At 32.1% G+C, this 21091-nt stretch overlaps 1 pseudogene; it reads left to right on the forward strand.

Annotated features, from left to right (window-relative positions):
* The first annotated feature begins 14481 nt into the window (after positions 1 to 14481).
* LOC111292281 (ABC transporter G family member 10 pseudogene) lies at positions 14482 to 15474 on the forward strand (annotated as a pseudogene).
* Positions 15475 to 21091: the final 5617 nt, after the last annotated feature.

Consider the following 21091-nt stretch of genomic DNA (forward strand, 5'->3'; position numbering starts at 1 on the left):
TCTCTTTTCCTTTGTCCTTTAGCTGAGCCCTTAACCTTTAGTTTTCCAAATGCAACTTCTTGAGATCACTTTGAGCCAAGTCTTTCTCCTTTGTCATTCTCACTAGCTTATCCTTTTGTACACTATCCTTATACTTTAACCGACTTATTTCTTTTTATAGTCTTTGATTCTCTTTCTTCATTTTCTCTATTTGTACATCAAACACTACCCTATCAATTTTTGTCTTTAATGGTAGGGACTTAGCCTTCATGTTAACTAGTTGGATTGATTTCTGATCTGATGAAAGCACAAGATCATTCACTCATTTGGCCTTTCAAACTAGATATCCTAGAGTCATATCATCTGTATATCTTTTTAATTCTAACCTAAATGTCTGCCCTTAAGCCTTAGAATACCACACATTCTAGCCATGCAGCATTCCATACCATAGTCAAATTTCATCTATTCTAACCCTTGAGTCATTAAAATGAACTATTAAAATCCTTATTGTCATATGACCATCAGCAATGTGAAGCTAGTAGCTCTCCAAATTTCAAGTAACGGAACCCAAGGTTGGTCCCCACAACTATACAAAATCAAGACATGAGGTATCTTCAATACCTTTCGAGTTACCCCATCCCTTTTTAAACGTCAAAAGAAAACTATCCATTGGCTTTGAAAAGACTTTTAGGCCACTTTTTAAAATTAAACTCAGCCAAAGGTGTTAAGAACTTGGTGTAAAACAATAATGGAGTTTAGTTAGTACCCAGAAATGGCTCTAAATATACATATAACATAGTTGAAAACAACCAACCATCTTTCCTTTTCCCTTCCTTCATCAATGGTTCAAAAATCTGATGGTTTCCCCCAAAATTATTGGTGAAGCGTTAATCTTTTAGTTTAATTGCACAGAAAGGTCAACCATAGAGGCTTCTATGTACCCTAAAGCTCTTGGAAAGATCACCAAACCATAGATTGCCAATGAAAACATATCCATAACCAAATCTTTATTGGAATTTTAAAGCATATCATCTCCTATGAAGGTCCACGATATTCTTTTGCTAGCCCCTTTCTTCTTATTAATCGCCTAAACCTTAATCCAATTATCTTTACTAACATTTTCATGTACCTTGGTGATTTTTGTGCTTCCTAATATGTTCTATTAGGCTTGGGCAAATCTAGGCACAATAAGGTCGAATACTCCTCTATAGTAGGCATTAGATCCTCATTATTGAATGTAAAGCATTAATATGCTGAATTCCAAAACCTCAATACAAATTTTAGCATCTAAACATTAGGCTTCACCATTACCAATAGGGTGATATCTTTGTGTACTTGGCTATGAAAACTGCCTTTTTTTTTAAGTCCCACTAACTCTAAATTCCCTTTATTTCTACTGTATCATTTTGCCTTAAGTCCATATATACCATCTCCAGAAGGCTCACAACATACCCATCCATCAAATAGAGTCTCTCTATTTGCTGTCTATTTTTTAATTACTCCTTAACTTCCCATACAACTTGTTAACCGAAGACCCTACTTGAGCTTCTTAAAATACCATGAAAACTTCTATTGACAAATTATCTAAAATGAATATCTCTGATGTTTTATGTTAAAAATGATGCATGAAATAATCAAAACTAAAGAAAACACAGAAAACATAGAAAAATTAGTAAAAAACAAATTTAAAAGTGCAAATGTAATACAATAAGATAAATTAACACTTTCAAGTAACTTTTTTCTTTTATTATTTTTTCATCTTTTTTTCTTTTTTTATTAAACACAAAGGATTGTTACTTCTAATGATTTTTATTCTTTCTCTTTTTATTGAAAGCAAGGATATAAGTTATCAGATTAACAAAAAATTAAATGAGAAAGGTAAAAGATGTTCCATCATATGACTTATTTGGATAATTACTTCAGAGAAGGTTTGGCATAGCTCTACCTAAGGTGGCTCCCTAAGGTTCATTATATGCTAGACTGGGAATTGACATATCTAAAGGTTCTCAAATTGTTCCTCACATAATTTTCATCACAAACTAGTAAGGCACCCTGATCCTCACCCCTTACAAGCTGCGAGCAAAACTAAGTCGCAGTGTTTCACTAGCCATTGCAGAGGTTTAAACCTCATGCAATCATAGCTACTTTTCTTCCTCTTAAAAAAGGTTAACGTCCAGGTATAGTGCTTATGCATGCAATGCAATATGAATGTGTGTGAAAGAACAAACAAACCTTTTACATTTTTCTAAAAATACCCCTATCCTAAATAACCCACAATTATTAAGAACAAAGTAAATAATAGCAATTTAAACTAAATGACATAATTAAAATATACATGAAATGCAAATCACATACACACTTTTTTTCTTTCAACATTTTTTTAGAAATAAGAAAATTAAAATCAAAACATTTTTTATTTTTTTCCATTTTTTCAAAATTTTTTAGTTTTTCCACTTTTAAGCAAACAAGAAATTAAAATCAAGGAATTAGGACTAAACACTAATTAGGACCATTTAATCAAAATGTAGAATAACATGTAATCAATCTTCAGCTTAACTCTTTAAAAAATGTGTCCCTAGTTAAGTCACCAAGCTGTCGCGATGTACAGGTTTGAGAACCTGACCATTGGACTTAGGGAATGGAAGAACAGGGCTAAAAAGCATTTTTAATAAAAACTAAAACAAAAAGTCGCCACAATCTTTTTTAGGGTGTGATTGGCCACCCAAAAATTTTATCCTTTTAATAAAACATTTCAAACAAGTTTAAAGTTTACTAAAATAACATCTTATAGTTTACAAAAATCAAAGTTGGGTTTGGGAGTCAATTATGCATGGCAAAAGATTAGCATCCTCATGGCACCCATCGAAGATAGTACCAATTAATTGCAAGTTTGCTTTAGATTTTGATAAAGATGGTCCCACTTTAGTGTTTATAGACTAATTTCCTTTTTTCATTTGTTTATTCCAAAAGCTAAATTTTTTTTCCTTTTTTGATAGCAAATCATTTTTTATTTATTTTGAAAAGTAAAACAATTTATTTTTGGATAAAAAAAATCCTAAGTATTAAGACACTTCTGCTTTCCTATATTTAGGTAAAGTTTCAAAAATATCTTTAATTTAGAATTTTTAAATTGTCTCACAAAAATTGAGATGACACATCACATACATGATAGCCAATAAGAGTCTCCCTATATTTAGGCCAATCTCAAAGGTTATATTCATTTGAGATGTTATCTTATTTAAAAATATTTTCCTTTGAAAAACCTCATTTATAAAACATATGCATAGTATGCATAAACATAATAACAATATATGATGAATACATGCTAATTAAACATGAATGATAAAGTATGAATGCATGACAATTAAAAAATGCATGTGACAACAAAATAATATGAAATGCAAATACATGAATGAAGCCAAGTGGTTTAAAGTTTGGGGTTGCTTTAGGATATAGGTGTGGGTTTACAATTTTAGGGTTTAGGGTTAGGATTTCGATTTCAATTTAAGGTCTAGGATTATGGATTAGGATTGGGGTTTACAGTTTAGGTTTACATTTTAGGATTTGAGGTTTGGGTTTAGGGTTAAGGTTACGGTTTAGGGTTTTAGTTTAGGGTTTAAGGTTAGGTTTAAGGTTTAAGTTTAAAGTTTGGTTTTATGCTTTAGGGTTTAAGAATTGGGATAAGGTTTAGATTTGAATTTAGGGTTTCAAATTAAGGGTTTTAGTTTAAGGTTTCGAATTAAGGGTTTCATTTAAGGTTTGGGATTTAAAGTTTCAGTTTAAGGTTTAGATTTGGATTTGGGGTTGGTTTCAGGGTTTGGTTACCACGGAAAATGCATCTAACAAAATTATCAAAATGCCATTGATAAAAATGCAAACTTTAATACATAAGGAATGCATATAACAAAAATTACCAAAAAGCCACCAATGAAAATGCAGACATTAAGTCATGGAACATGTATGAAAACAAACATATTACAGACTTAGGTATATTTGCAAACATATTACAAACTAAACATGCTTGCAATAATATAGTAAAAATGGATCAGACATTTTAAAAATTTAAAAACATTTTTCAACATTTTTTTTTATTTTGAATTAAAACACATGCAAACAGCATAAACTCACTAAAAAGTCTACCAATCTAACATTTTTATTCGTTGAAATTTGATCAAACAAATAGAAAACTTAAAGAACAAGCTAAAAACATAAGTAAACATATGAGAAATAAGCAATATTTGGCCATCATCTAATGAAGAAAGGTTCAGCCAAGCATGAAAAGCTTGGCCAAATGCTTAATTTAGCCTTTCACAAAATGCTACTATTTTATTTAACTTAGACAAACACCAAACATCAAAACAACTATCATAAGAAGCATTTTTATCATGAAAAGAATTTCATCAAACATGTTATAAACTATCTAAAGAAAAAACCATGGAAACAAGAACACTAGCCAATCACTACATACAAACTACTAAAATAAACAAAAAAAAACCAAGCATAAAACAAATAATATAGTACTCAAGTCATCCATAATCATTATTCAAAGAAGGAAACGCATTAGAAAAGACCAAAATGATGTTCAACTATGGTGGGAGCAAGGTCAGCTGTACCTTTTTTTCATTGTTTCAATGGTGGATTTTTTCTTGCTTGATTTTTTTTTATTTCAATCCAAACTACTAGTTAGTTGGAAGAAAATTTGAATCAAGCTTGGATTTAAAAAGGTAAGCAACCATGGATTTTCATATAAAAACAAAAAAAATAAAGGATAAATAATACGAAAACCATGAAAAATGGTATTAAATGGTATTAAATGCAAATAAAAAAACTAGTAGAAATTATACCTTCACGAGCCTTTCCAATTTATTTCTATTTTTTCTTTCTTGTTTTTCTCCTCTCACGCCACTTTCCAAGTGCTCCTTCCTTTTCTTCAGCCCTAATTGATGAATAAATATCTCATGCAAAATGCATGCAAGCCCTTGGATGTATTTTTCATCTAATAGCCATCTTTTCTCTCTTGTTTATTCTTGTAAAGAACCACCTTTCAGTATTGGATTCGACCCCTTAAGATTATCTTATGGTTCAGAATGCATTTTTAGTGCTACTAGAAATAATGTGAAAAAACCAATTTACCCATATTAGAAAGTTTTTGCTTTTCATTAAATTTTCTTGGAGAACCATAGTCCCTCTTTCATTTTTATGATACTAAAGCACCAAAAATCTTAAAATGATATGAAATTATGATCTGAAAGTTTTCGTGAAAAATTGACCTCAAAAAGATCAAATTACGAAATCACCCCTAAACGGTATTTTAGTAATTTCAACCTTTCAAGATGTGGTCAAGGTTTTTAATACACCAAAAATTATTAAATAATTTTAAAACATGATCTAAAGCGTTTCACAAAAAACCAATCTCAAGAAAGTCAATTTACAAAATACCCTTTGAGGGTATTATAGTAATTTCACACCTTCCAATGTGTGATTAAGGTTTTTATTGCACAAAAATCATGAAATAATATAAAACCATGATCTAGAGCATTTTGCAAAAAATTGACCTTGGGAAGGTCAAATTACAAAAATACCTCCAATGGTAATTTTATAATTTCACACCTTTTATAATGCAATTAAGGTTTTCGATGCATCAAAAATCATAAAATAATATTTAAATGTGATTTGAAAGTTTTCATAAAAATTCAATTTTGAGAAGGTCAAATTACAAAAATACCCTTTAAGGGTATTTTAGTAATTTTGCCCCTCTAGATGTGCAATCAAGGTTTTTAGTGCATTAAAATCACCAATTCTAATTCAAATTCCAAGCTTTATTAAACCCATTTGGTTGTGAATCTTGAAACTTGACCCGAGTTTAATCTGTTTTTATTGATTTTGACAAATTTTGACCAAGTTTAACTTTGTTTGACCAAGTTTGACCTTAAGCCATTTGAGTCAAATTAATCTCAAATGTGATTTTGATAGCTTGTCAAATTAAATAAATGTTGGATTAGAATTGGGTCAAATTTTAATAACTCCATAACTAGCTAGAATCTATCTAGACAAAATTAAGTATCTATAAACACAAGTTAAAAAATGATTAAGGCTTATCTCAATCATTCTGATCTCCAAAAGTTAGTCAAGGACAAAATGATTTTTAAAAAATCTTTTTTTTAAATTGAAGCATATTTTTGAAAAAAAAAAACATAGGGGACATTTGAATACTCTTGATAGGGCATTCAAATACCTACTTTTTGTTTAAAAAAAATATGAAGTATTTGAATACCTCGAGGGCATTCAAATGTTTATCGAGGTATTCAAAAAATAACCATTAATTTTTAAAATTTTGCTTAGGGCATTCCTATGCCTTCTCAAGCATTCGAATGCTCAAATTTTGGAAATGAAAACTTAATCCAAATATTTTAAACAATAATCGCAACTTGCATTTTGAATGTTCCAAAACATTCACAACAATTTTTTACTACAAAATTCACATATTTGTGTAATACTTTTATAGCTTTTTTAATGTATTTTGGTAAGAACTCAATAACATATCAATAATTTTGGTGTTTTAAGACAAACATCAAAACAACTAGGAATCAAGCCAACTTGGCTCTAATATCAATGAAAGATAATGTAATAATATATGAACAAGATCATATATCATAAATATTGTGAAAGACTTACTTGATTTACAAAAACATAACGGAAGTAGTTTTTACGAAAGTATTGCAGAAGCAATGTCAACTTGATTCATTTGTTGGGACAAAGTCACTCATTCATAAATTATCTACTATCCATAACGTAAGTCTTTAAACATTGATGCAACAAATTGCTCAAAGTGTTTCCTTATCTATATCAATCTCTCTCTTTTTCTTTTTTTTTCTATGTGACTTATCACATAGTCTCATCCTTTTCTTATTTCTTATCATAGCCAAATGCCATGTGAATTCATTAAGAAATGAAGAAAGGTGACTCTCTCTTGTCTAATTTGGATGAACATTTTCATCATTTTCTTAAAATGGTTGAATGCCATATTTCTTTCTCTTCTTTACTATGGTTGAATGCCATATCCTCATTATAGAATAAAGAGAGAGTAATTTTTGTTTTAAGGTTTATTAAAAATCAAACTCTTAACTGCCAAAGGCAATTTCTATTATAACTTTTCCAACAATTGCATTTTATATTTATTTAAGCATAGTATATATTTTTTTAAGCATCTTTGCATTTTATGTCCCTTTATATTGAGTCATTCATTATAATTATGCATCAATACATCTATCATATAACCACATAATGAGTCATTTTTTTACATTTTACATTTATTTAGGCATTGCATATATTTTCTCAAGCACTTTTCTATTTTGCATACCTTTATATGGAATCATTCATTATCATTGTATTAATACATCCATGTACTAATGCATTCACCATATCTTCACATAATATGGACAACATTTGTTTTGAGACCTTATGGTTTAAAAGGTCTGAGAGATCAATTAGAAGTAAGGGTTCATGCTTTGCAGCTTAGTCAAGAGGAATTTGGACATGTCAATCAAGAGATAAAAGAAAGCCTTACCAAATTGATGAAAATGTTCAAAAGTTTTGATGATACTAAAATCATTCACATAAAAAATTGTCATTATTTCTAGCTCTGCCACATGTTAGGCAACCATTGTGTTAAGATTAGTTGATCCATACTATTCTTACAAGCCTCTATTTATTGGTTCACATTTTAACAAATATCCTTGTCCTAAGATTATTCAACCACCTATTTCCCAAGCTTATTAGAAAGTCATGCCACCCACTAAAAGTTCACATGCCATCCAAAAGCAACTTAAGTAGAAAAAAATATACATAGCTTGATCCTATTTCATCATGTATGGAGAACTTTTTCCTCGACTAATTCAAAAACACCTTGTTGATCCTATACCAATGTTGAAGCTTTCATACTCGAAATGGTATGATCCAAATGCAATATGTAACTATTATGGTCGAGCTATTGGGAATTCAATTAAGTATTGTAATTTTTTCAAATACCGCATGCACTAGATGCAAAATGGTTTGATCTGGAAAAAAATATTCAAGCTAGAATATGAAAACCTTAATTAAAGGATTAGTTCTTTAAAGATATAGACTTAGTAAGGCATTTCTTTTAAAAATGCTTCAAACGTTAGACACAAGGGTTATATAATTTTAGGCATTAGGCATTTTGGGATTTTGTAAACACTTTTCTTAGGAGTGGAAATTGCATCCTTATTCTTGAATTCATTCTTCATTCTATGCATTCAAGTATGTGTAGTGAAAACCCTATGAAAAACATCAATAGGATGATGCATATCCAAGCTAATCTTTAATTTGATACAAAGTCCAATTTCGAATGCATTCCATTTTAAGATTGTTTACAATAAAAGCCCACATGATTTCTTATTATGACATTTAAAATTATTACAATTTTTTTTGTTAAGATGCAATGATACTTCTAATGATTTTACGTAAAATAATACCAATTTTATGATTTTCTCATTGTTTTATATTAACTCTTATTTTTATTTAAAATTATTTTTTATTTGTAATAATAATTTTTTATATTACCGACTTAATTATTTACATTATAATAATATCTTTTTATATTTGTTGTTACTTTTCATTACGTTTAATATCATCATAACTTTTTCTTAAGGGTGTTACGACACTTCGAACTATTTTATGTCAAATGATATTAATTTTACTATTATTCTCACCTTTTTTATATTATCACTTATTTTTTGGTTTAGAATTATTATTTATTTGTAATAATAATTCTTTTATGTTACCAAAGATATTATTTATGTTACAATAATATTTTTTATACTTGTTTATACTTTTTATTATGTTTAGAATAATCACAACTTTTTATTAAGTTGTTATGACACTTCTAATCCGATTTACACCAAATGACACCATTTCACAACTATTCTTATCATTTTACGTTCTAACATTGCAACATATTTTACACCAAATGATTCTAATTTTTCAATTATTCTCACATTTTTACATTAACAAGTATTTTTTGTTTAGAATTATTTTTTATTTATAATAATAATTTTTTATGTTGTCGACTTATATTTACATTACAATAAAATCTTTTACACTTATTTTTACTTTTTATTATATTTAGAATAATCATAAGTTTTCCTTAAGATATTATGACACTTTTAATATATTCTACATCAAATGATACTAATCATATAATTATTCTCACATTTTTACATTAATACGTATTTTTATTGAATTAGTTTTTCATTTATAATACTTATTTTTTTATGTTACCAATTTATTATACTTCGGTAATATTTTTTTATGTTTGTTATTATTTTTCATTACATTTAAAATTATTATAATTTTTTTCTTAAAGTATAATAATACTTTTAACTATTTTATGTTAAATAATACCAATTTACGATTATTCTTATTGTTTTACATAACTCTTAACTTTTTGTTTAAAATTATTTTTGTTTTTAATAATAGTTTTTTTTTTTATATTACCAACTTAATTATTTATGTTCTAATAATATCTTTTTATACTTATTATTACCTTTCATTATATTTAGAAGTATTATAACTTTTTTTTAGAATCATTTTTTATTTATAATAATAATTTTTTTTATGTTGTCAACTTAATTATTTTCGTTATAATAATATCTTTTTCTGCTTGTTATTATTTTTTATTACGTTTAGGATTACCATTACTTTTTCTTTAAAATGTTACAACAATTTTAACTATTTTACGTAAAAAAAATATCAATTTTACAATTATTCTTATCTTTTTAAGTTAACATCTATTTTTTGGAGTAAGATTATTTTTTGTTTATAATATTAATTTTTTACATTACCAATTTAATTGTTTACGTTTTAATAATTTTTTTTACACTTATTACTTTTATTATGTTTAGAATTATTATAATATTTTATTAAAGTGTAACAATACTTGTAACCATTTTACATCAAATAATACTAATTTTACGATTATTTTCATTTTTTTACATTAACTTTTTTTGTTTAAAATTATTTTTTTATTTGTAATAATATTTCTTTTACATTACCAACTTAATTATTTTTGTTACAATAATATCTTTTTATGTCTGTTGTTACTTTTTAGTAGTTTATAAAAATCACAACTATTTGTTATAATGTTATGATATTTTTAACGCATTTTACATTAAATGATATTAATTTACGATTATTTTTACATTTTTACATTAACACTTATTTATTGATTTATAATTATTTTTTAGTTTAAGATAATAATTATTTTACGATGTTAACTTAATTATTTATGTTATAATAATATATTTTTACGTTTATTCTTATATTTTTTATATTTTTCTCTTAGAATATTATGATACTTCTAATATATTTTATATTAAATGATACTAATTTTACAATAATTCTCACTTGTTTACTTCAACTAATTTTCAATTAATTTTTTTAAATATTATATTATTTTATCTTTTTTTAATTTTAAATAGAGTGTATTTATTTGCTAAAATTTTTTTAAATTTTATTTTATAAATAATATTTAATGTTAATTAATTAAAATTAGATTAACAAGTTAACAAATAATTAATTATTCTATAATTAAAAAAAATCAATGATTTATATTAATATTTTTTATATTTAACTATTATTATTTAATGATCCAAAAAATTTGAAGTTCCCGAGCGAACACAGCAAAACGAACCACGAGCAATCCGATCCATCAGCAATAAGAGCAACATGAAAACAAGAGTTAACAGCAAACACACAAGTCCATACCCAGAAAAAATCCAGTAGGAAACAACAACCGCACTCAGAAGAAACAGACAGCAACAATAAGAAGCAATCCCAAGCAATTACCTTGAAACCATTAGCATTTGGCCACAAAGTATCACAGCAAGCATACAGAGGGAAACCGAAGCAAGCCACACTGAAATTCCAAAACTCAAAAATAGATACAACCAACACAACACCAAAATCAAACGTAGACATCCAAACACAATTGCATCCAGCAAACAGAAAAAAAACAAAACGGGGCAATTAGGTTTCGGATTTGATTGGTGTTCTTGCTGTTTTAAGGTTGAGAAATTAACGGAGAGCAAAATTAGGTCGGGGAACAAAAAAATAATCTGTGTTGGAGGAGTTTGAAATGGCAAAACTAGCTATTATTGGAGGTTGAGGCAGTGAGCAAACTTGTAGATTTGGACTATTTTAGGCGTTTTGACAGAAAATCAGTCTGAAGAAAGAAAAGAAAACGTTGAAGAGAACACGAGGGTGGAATTTTGGTCACGAAACGACGCCGACGAAAGATGAGACTCGCGATCCATGGTGACAGACAACGGACCGGGCCGTCTAACAAAGGCTTTCGAACAAGTTCTGATTAGCTTAACGGTGTAACATGTTGGACAATGGACTGGGCTTTAATATGTGGTATATATATGTATATGGTAAGTCGATGTTGATTCTGACCTGTAGCACTATCCCCAGTTTCCATATCTTGAAACTGTTTTTGGTTGGAAGGAAAATGGAAGAATTGGAAAGGAAAAAAAGGAAAATGATTTTTCCTTTATTATGTTTGATATGAAGATAAAAAAAAAAAAAAAGTAAAGGAAAGAGTTTAGAAGTAAAGTAGTAAATAAAATCGTTAAGTAGAATATTATTTCCCCCCCCCCCCCCCCCCCCCCCAAAGATTGAATTTGGAGGGGGAAAAAAAAACGTAAATCCACCATTTTTCTTCCCTTTTCCTATTTTCCTCTTTATCAAATTAAAATAAAAAATGATGAAAAGAAATTAATTGTAACTGTAAGAGTAAATGTATGGGCTTTCTTTGGCGAGTAAAAGCACTCCAATCTTATCTACATCCCTTGGAACTACAAAAATCCCATTTAATGCTTATCAGGAATTGTAACCGCAGATTCCAAGTCACACGGGCAAAGGGACATGGGTGATGCAACAAACACTAATCTCACGTCGAGTGTCATGGTCAGGTTTTCGTGTGCCTTGATTTTGTTATGATTGATCTTAAATTGAGCAACGATCAAAATCAAGCTGACAGGAAAGTGATTTTAAGAGATGTGGGCGTGCATTTGGAGCATTGAAACATGTTACTAATATGTTATGTGGAGAGCCCTGGACCATAAGATATACGAGTAAGTTCGAGACAGTGATCAAGTACCTTCAAGTCAAGTAGCCCAACAGGTGCCATCAGTGGAACCAGCGGGTGCCATCAGTGGAAGCAATGTGTGGGCATTCTGAGCATGAGAATATGTTAAGGATATTGTGCATGGATAGTCTGAGCCCTAAACCCTAAGATACGCAGGTAAGTGTGAGGCAGTGCACCAGTGCCCTGGGATCAGCTAGCCAATTAGGTGCTGTCGGTCGAAGCCATGTGCGGGTGTCACGGGCTCCGGGCTCCGACCTCAGACTCAGAATTCATGCGGCCTTAGGCTTGGAATCTCCTCATTTATGCCTAAGTCAGCCTAAAACACAAGCGTGCGGGCACTAGAACAATGGGAAGGGCTTATTATGCAAGTTAAAGTGAAATAGGATAACAAGGTAGAATGCTGGAAATATGCTTTGTATTCACTGAAACAGAAGTGTTTGATGATGTACAAATGAGGGTGGAGTAGCCCTGTATTTATAGTTGAGGCTCCAGCTACACTTAATGGCAATATCCCTAGAATAAAGGCTAAAATCAAGGAATTACAAAGATTACAATCAATCAGGATTCTAACTCCTGAATTCTAGGGTTAACCAAATCTGTCAGGAGGCTCCTGCTGATCCTACAAGCTTTCAGAAGATTCACTTGCATATCTCCCACCTTGGGCCCCTCTGGATGTGGTGCGGGTAGCCTGCATGCCAAGCCTTGGCCTCACGGGCTAGCCTGCAAGCTGGGCGAGTGTTCTGGCCTTGTCTCCTAGGCCTTGCATGCAAATACCCGTCAGCACGCCTGGTGTGCAGGCCTCAACCTCTGGTTCACGTGCTGGTGCGCCTGATGTGCTTGGCGCACCCGCCTAGGGTGTGACACGGGCACCTTCGAGTGGGTTGGTGGAGCAACGAGTAGAATCAAGAAATAATAGTGACCAAGAGGAAGGTTATAGGGCCTTGAGTTAGTCGGAGAAAGGCCCTGAGATGGGTGGAGAGAAAAGTATCCCTATTTTCAGACAATCTTACAGTTACTAGTAAGAGACTGAGAAAATCTCTTATGCTCTTTATAGGGGATGACTGGTGTCAGCTCTCCATCACCCCCTTGACTAGAGGGCAGGCTGGGGCCTGGCTAGTCTGAAGTGAGTTACTCCTAGCCACTAGTGGTGTGTAGGTGGGCGGGCATCGTAGAGTCATGAGCGTGGCACGATGTTTTCTTGGGTCATGGTAAACCCGGGGACGATTGGGGCCAACGAGCCTCGTATTACGCCTTCGTGTTGAGCCATGGGATTACACGGTAAAGTTTGCTATGCCCCTCAGTTTTCCTTCCTTAAGCCAGAAGGATCATGAGATAGTGTTTACGTAGGAGAGACACCATCGAGCCTAAGGGATGTGCGGGCTAGCAAACAGGCACACTGCTAGACACCATAAGGTGTATTGCAGCTGGGGCAGTCCACCCCAGTCCCCCTTGCGAGACTAGCATGATATTGGGTGTCAATCATGGGTGCGGGTAGCATACATAGAAGCTAAGGGCCTAAGCCCTAAGAACTGAGTCCCATGGGATGAGATGAGCCTAGAGGCTCCGAGCTAGTTGCTGACCAGCATAAGTGTTGTGCTTGCGTAAACTTGATATGAGAGTTTGCGTACGATACGGGCGGGCATGGTGTTGGGTTCTCACCATATAAAGAAGTAATAATATCATGAGAATCGGGGCTATGCGCCCTTACTAGTATTCAAGGATCGGTGCTCGAGACCTTAAGCCCTGCGGTAGAGATGGGTGCTCGGGGCCACTTTGAGAATCGTAGGTTAAGGAGTGACGGGAGTTGGGTTCTTCCTATAAAGTTCGGAATGAGCAGCCCTACGGGGTCAAAGCCAGAAAAAACTCTTGAGTAAGCGGCTTGAAGGATCAAAATTAAGCTGTCCAAGAAAAATGGACTCGAGAGAAGGCTAACCTCGACTACGAGTAGTCTTGGTGCTGCACATATGCGTGGTTTCAAAATGAGAAACGCGCGAACCGTGACACCGGGTCAACACAAACTGGACCTGCCAAAAAAATAAAGTGGTTTCACTTTCACACGAAGTTTTTAAACTTTCAAGCCCCATGTACATAGTAAAAAGTCCTAACGGTACACCAGCTACACTTCTAGAGTGTCCTCAATAGAATAAAATTATATATAAAGTGTTCAAGACTGGTTAAGCTGTCAAGTGTCAAGAATCAACATGCATACAAAGAAATATCAACTTTGTGGCTAGCTTGTTGGAAGCACAGTTAGTTTGGTGTGTTAGCTCATCTTCTCATTTCCATATCTCCCCTATTCTCCATTCTTTGGCCCTTTCTTTCAGTGCCTTAAAATGGAACTGCCCGCGAAGGCAGTGGACTCTGGAGACAAGAAAATCCAATACACAATCAAAACCAAACTTTCCTACTTGTTATCTCAGGTGGTTGATGACTTCAGTTGGTTTTTTTGCAAAGAGGCAACTGCTAGGAAATGTATTTTGAAGAATGTGAACTGTGAAGCTAGACCTGGTGAAACCATGGCAATTGCAGGTCCGATTGGGGCCGGCAAGACGACACTGTTGAAAGTACTAGCAGGAATGATCCCACTGAGTAGGCTTTCTGGTAATGTTCTTGTAAATAACAAACCAATGGATCCTAGACATTTCAGAAGGATATCAGGTTATGTTACACAAGATGAAATTCTGTTCCCGCTTCTTACTGTCGAAGAAACAATCATGAATAGCGCACGTCTCAGGTTGCATGATGGGCACAACAAGGCTGCAGCCAGAGTAAGAGAGCTACTCAAGAAGCTTGGACTTGAGCATGTTGCCAAAGTTAGAATCGGTGGGGAATCAAATCGTGGCATTTCAGGTGGAGAGAAACGTAGAGTCTCAATTGGTATTGATTTAGCTCGTGACCCGGCTGTTCTTTTGATTGATGAACCAACATCGGGATTGGATTCAGCATCAGCCCTTCATGTAGCATTGTTGCTGAAATACATGGCTATGAAACAAGGCAAGACAATTGTTTTAACCATCCACCAACGTGGATTCCAAATTCTTGAGCTGTTTGACCAAGCTTTGCTGTTATCATCGAATGGAACTGTTCTTCATAATGGCTCCCTGCATCTCCTTGAGCAGCGTCTTCAGTTTGCAGGTCGTTCCATTCCTCGCCATGTTAACGTTCTCGAGTTTTCTATTGAAGTGACAGAAGCCTTGGTCAACACTGAAGAAAGCGAAGAAGATGAGACTGCTGACGTAGAACAAGATTGTGAAGATATTAGAAGAAATCTTCAGCTCACTAAGTGTCGCAACAATTTTGAAGCCGTCAATGCAAATGAATTTTAAAATCGAGAGAAATAAAAAGGGGAGTCACCACCAATCTTTATTAGAGTGTGATTGATCACCTAAAAGTTTATCTTTTTAATAAAACTATAAAAACGAGATTAAAGTTTATCAAAAAAATAAATTTCGATCTATGAAAAATTATGTTGGGTCCAGGAGTCGGTTACGTATGGAAAATGATTAGCACTCTCACAACGCCCATAAATTGGTACCATTTAATTACACGTTATTTTCAATGTTGGATAAAAATAGTTTTAATTTAAAATTTAATACTAATTCCCTTCATTTGAAAAAAAAAAATTTGGCTAAAATTTTTATTTAAAAATATTGAGAAAATCTTTAAGTTAAAGAATTATCTTAAAATTCTTCAACATCTAGACAGAATTTAAAATAACTCTTTTCGCTTAAGATTTAACACAATAATCCTTAAAATAAAATAACAATCTTTATAGAAAATAATTGTTAGTGACTCTCCAACATCTAAACAGAGTACCAAGAATTATTTTTTTCGGAATGTTATTTTTATTTTATTTTATTTTATAATATCATAAAATTTTATTTAAAAATGTATTATTCTTTTTTTATTATAAAATATTTTATCATCAAACAGTAAATTAAAGAGAGAATAATACCAACAATTATTGATGATAACACGCTGATATATGTATGCTAATGGATGTCATATAAAATAAAATGCAATTTAAAAGTTGGATTCTTAAGTATAATGAGACCACCCCGACTCTCCAACATCTAGGCAGAGCTTAGGTGCGACTATTTATATTTAAGATCTCAATTTTCTATTATACTTTTTGTTTATTAATCTTATTATTAATTTGAATTAAGAACTCATGTGAAAAACTTAATAAAATGGAGTTTCCTAAATACCCCATCATTTAGGTAACATTCGGGAATAAATCATTTCATGTGAGACTTTCGCACGTATCCTTAAGGTTTTGAAATAGATTTAGAGTAATGGTTTAGGGTTTAAGTTTGGGGTTTAATTAAAACGCGAACATCTCTAAAAATCTCCAACATCTAGGCGGACTTTCGGAGCAAGTTCAATTTCTATAATTTTTGAAAATTAATCAAAATTTTCTTATTTATTTCATTTTTTTGAAAATTTATTAATAATAATTCTCCAACATCTAGGCGAAATTATTTTTTAGGAATATGTTTTATTCCTTCCAACTTCTAGGCAGAAAAAAATTTCTATTATTATTATTATTTAAGCATTTTTAATATTTTTATTATTATTATCTTATTTTATTATTATTAAAACAATTAAAAAAAATTTATCTTAACAAATTTAAAACTTATCATGCATAAATATATAAAGAAAATACTTAAAATAACAAAAATAATAATATATAACAAAATTCAAAAATTCAAAAAAATAAAAAAAAAGTTTTTTTATCTGAACCGGATCGGTCAACGATCCGGTTGGACTGAAAAATGTTCGATTCAGCTATGGTTCGGTGAGCCGGCTAAGGCGCAGTTCAGATCAATCCAGGGAGCAGTTCAATCCGGTCTGATCAAATCGATTCAGAGCCGCTGAGAAGTCAGGTTAGCGGGTCGGTTGCACGGACCCCAGCTCGGGTCCGGGTCAACGCGCGGATCCTCCTTGGCCTAAACGACGTCGTTTTGGGCATTTATTGAAACAACGTCGTTTTGGCTATTGACAATTTATATAAAAATTAAAATTTTTTTTCATTCATTTCCTTCGTTTCTTAGAAAAAGAGCTTTTCTTTTCTCTCTTTTTTTTTCTTCCTTTAGCCAAACACAGATGACCGACCGATCATTCTTTCGCCGTCACTGCCACCATTAGCCGATCACCGACCGCCGTTGCCAATAGTCAAAAAATTTTCAAAAAACACCAAAATGTTTCCCTCGACCTCTTGAGTTCAAATCCGAGGTCCCTTTCACCAAAAAGAGTCCCCACTTTCCTAGATCTGCTGTTTAATTTTTTTTTTGACAGAATCTCTTCCTTCTTCTTCGTGTCTCTTCTTTGGTTTGGCTAGGAGCTCTATTTATAGAGCTCTGGCCGTGCGTGTTTAAGGGAAGGGCATGGGGCTCGGCATGGGATGCAATCGCGAGCCCCATGCCTCTTTTATTCGTTTCTATCTTATTTGACGGTTTGTCAACGGGATGAGTAATTAGAGGGGTGGAGGGTAGGGTATAGTGATCAGAAAGGTGGGGTGTAGGGTCTAGTGGCAGTGGTGCTGGGGATGGCACCACTGCCATCCTCGATTTTTTTTTTCTGTTCTTATTTTTTTGGTGTTTTTTTGTTTTGTATTTTGTATTATTTTTGGTATTTTATATTTTGTAATATTATTATTTTTATTTTTTTTGAGACAAAATTGATGTCCACAGCTGCCCCTCTTTGCACATTATTGATAATCAGTAATAGGGCAAAGATAAAAACAATAATTTTTTCCAAAATCCAAACGATTTTTTTTTTACAGGTCAGGTCAAGTGATAAAAAAAATGATATCGTGTGTTGAAAAATAAAGAAACGATTAAGGCAACATCGAAAGTCGAATAATAAAGAAAGTGATCGGGACGACACTGCGAGTCAAGGAATAACAAGATCAGGATTGAACTTGGATTGAATCACAAGTCAAAAATGAGAAGATTGGGATTAAACCACGAGTAAGAGAAATATTAAGGATCAGGATTAAATCGTGAATTAGAGAATAAAGAGACCGGGATTAAATCATGAATAAAAAAATGACGTTAACTTGGATTAAATCACAAGTAAAAAAAAATAAGAAGATCGAAAATAAATCACTAGTCAGAGGTTAACAACAACAATCGAGATTAAACTACGATTTTAAATCAAAGAGATCGAGATTGAACCGTAAATCGAAGAATAAAGAGATCGGGATTAAATTGCGAGTCAAAAAATGATGTTAACTTGGATTGAATCACAAGTCAGAAAATAAGAAGACCGAGAATAAACCATGAGTCAGGGGTTAACAACGACAATCGACATTCAACTGCGGTTTTAAATTAAAGAGATTGGGATTGAACCGCGAATCGAAGAATAAAAAGATCGAGATTAAACCATGAGTCAGAAGATAACAACAACAATCAAGATTCAACTGTGATTTTAAATTAAAGAGATCGGGGTTGAACTGCGAATCGAATAATTAAAAAGATCGGGATTAAACTACGAATCAGAAGATAACAACAACAATCGAGATTAAACTGTGATTTTAAATTAAAGAGATCGGGATTGAACCATAAATCAAAGAATAAAAAAATCAGGATTAAATCACGAGTCAGAAGATAACAACAACAATCGAGATTAAATTACAATTTTAAATTAAAGAGATCGGGATTGAACCGTGAATCGAAGAATTAAAAAGATCGAGATTAAACCACAAATCAAAAGATAATAACAACAATCGAGATTAAACTACGATTTTAAATTAAAGAGATTGGGATTGAACCACGAATCAAAGAATTAAAAAGATTAAAATTAAACCACGAATCAAAAGATAACAACAACAATCGAGATTAAACTATGATTTTAAATTAAAGAGATTGGGATTGAATCCCGAATCAAAAAATAAAAAGATCGGGATTAAATCACGAATCAAAAAATAACAACAATGGAGATTAAACTACGATTTTAAGTTAAAGAGATCGAGATTGAACCGTAAATCGAAGAATAAAAAGATCGAGATTAAACCACGAGTCAAAGATTAATGATAACTGGGACTAAACCGCAAGTCAAAGAAATAAAAACAACTAGGATTAAACCGTAAGTCGAGAAGCTATAAGAATGATCGGGATTAAACCACGAATCAAAGATTAACGATGATCAGGATTGAACCGTAAGTCAAAAAAAATAAAAGCGACTAGGATTAAATCGTAAGTTGAAAAGCTATAAGAATGATCGGGATTAAACCACGAGTCAAAAATTAAAGATAACTGGGACTGAACCGTAAGTCAAAGAAATAAAAGCGACTAGGATTAAACCATAAGTCGAAAAGCTATAAGAATGATCAGGATTAAACCACGAATCAAATATTAACGACGACCGGGACTGAACCGCAAGTTAGAAAAATAAAAATAACCATAACTGAGCTACGATTTGAGAAATAGGGTGTTAGGTACTCTATAAACCGACAATTTGGTTTTAAGAATTATCTTGGAGGTAACATATTACTTTCAAGGCCATCATATTTGTTTTAAAAAAGAGGACTTCTTCTTGATGTTTCATAAAGAAACCTTTATGCAACTTACCAAGAGGTCTACAATCCATATAATAATTGTGATGATTGAAAAGATAAAGATGCAACCAATGAATTATATCATGCATTTTCATCCAAGTTAATAACTTTTGGTTCAATTCTTTCAATCTTTAAAAGTCGCTTCTAATAGTCCTGCCCTTTTAAATCTTTCAATTTTTGATAAAAAATCTTTGTCTCATGACAGACCCATCTGGCTTTTAGTCGTTCAAAAATCTTTTTTTTTATTCTTTATCCCCCATCTTTTCTTTGTCTTCATAATCAATCGATTTCGTTTCATTCTTTCTACCCTCATATTATTATTTTTGTCGTCCTTATATTGCATTCTCTTTTCGAGCGATGCATTGGTCTATTATGAACTTTATCAATCAATATCTTAATTTTAAATGATTAATGCAATGTTTTCAAGTTTAAAATTGGGTGTGAAACAAAGTCAGTAATGGGGTATTTTGGGTTTAAGAAGATAAGGATAAGCCTTTTGGGCCACAAAGAATAATTAACTCAAAAGTATTTCAAGAACCAAATTATCAATTCTCTAGATAATGAACATTTGAATGACCTTGGCCTACTCAAACCAAGTTTTTTCTAAAAACTCATTACATTTGCGATCTTGTCGCCTGTGATTTCATATGACCAATCCTTGCCTCACATCTATGACTAATGAGAACTCGTCCCCTAAAAATCATCTCTTTTAATTTTGGTGACAATTTGTCCATTTGGTGCCACTCTTTCATTCTCTGAAAGACTTTTTCCAAGCTCCACCTTCATTCAGGCCGCCTTTTCAGGCTTTCAGCTCAAATGACCCCCTTTTGATTCAAACCACCCTTTTCAGGTTTTCAATTTGAATCACTTCTTTTCTTTTTTTTTGTTTTTTTTGTATTTTTTTAAGCAAAATATTTCTTGATAGTGTCTGAATTTACAAGATTTGGTAATTCACCTCCGTCCATTTCTACAAGGATTAGAGCTCCACCAGAAAAAGCTTTTTTTACCATATATGGACCTTCCTAATTGGGCATCCATTTTCCTCTATTGTCATGCTGATATGGTAAAATCCTTTTCAAAACTAATTCGCCCTCACGAAAGCATCGGGGTCATTTTTTTTTTCATGTGCTCGCATGATTCTCCTTTAATATATTTATCCATAACTGAGTGCTGAAAGCCTTTTCTCTTCAATAAGATTCAGTTGCTTGAAACGATCCTGAACCCATTCTGTCTCATCCAATTTTGTCTCCATCAACACCCTCAGAGAAGGAATTTCCACTTCAATCGATAGTACAACTTTCATCCCATGCACTAGTGAAAACGAGGTAGTTCCTGTGGAGGTTCAAATTGATGTTCTATAGGCAAGCAAAGCAAAAGGTAAC

This window comes from Durio zibethinus, chromosome 10, assembly GCF_047325235.1.
Source record: "Durio zibethinus cultivar Kanyao isolate XHJ-2024 chromosome 10, ASM4732523v1, whole genome shotgun sequence".
Taxonomy (NCBI): Eukaryota; Viridiplantae; Streptophyta; class Magnoliopsida; order Malvales; family Malvaceae; genus Durio; species Durio zibethinus.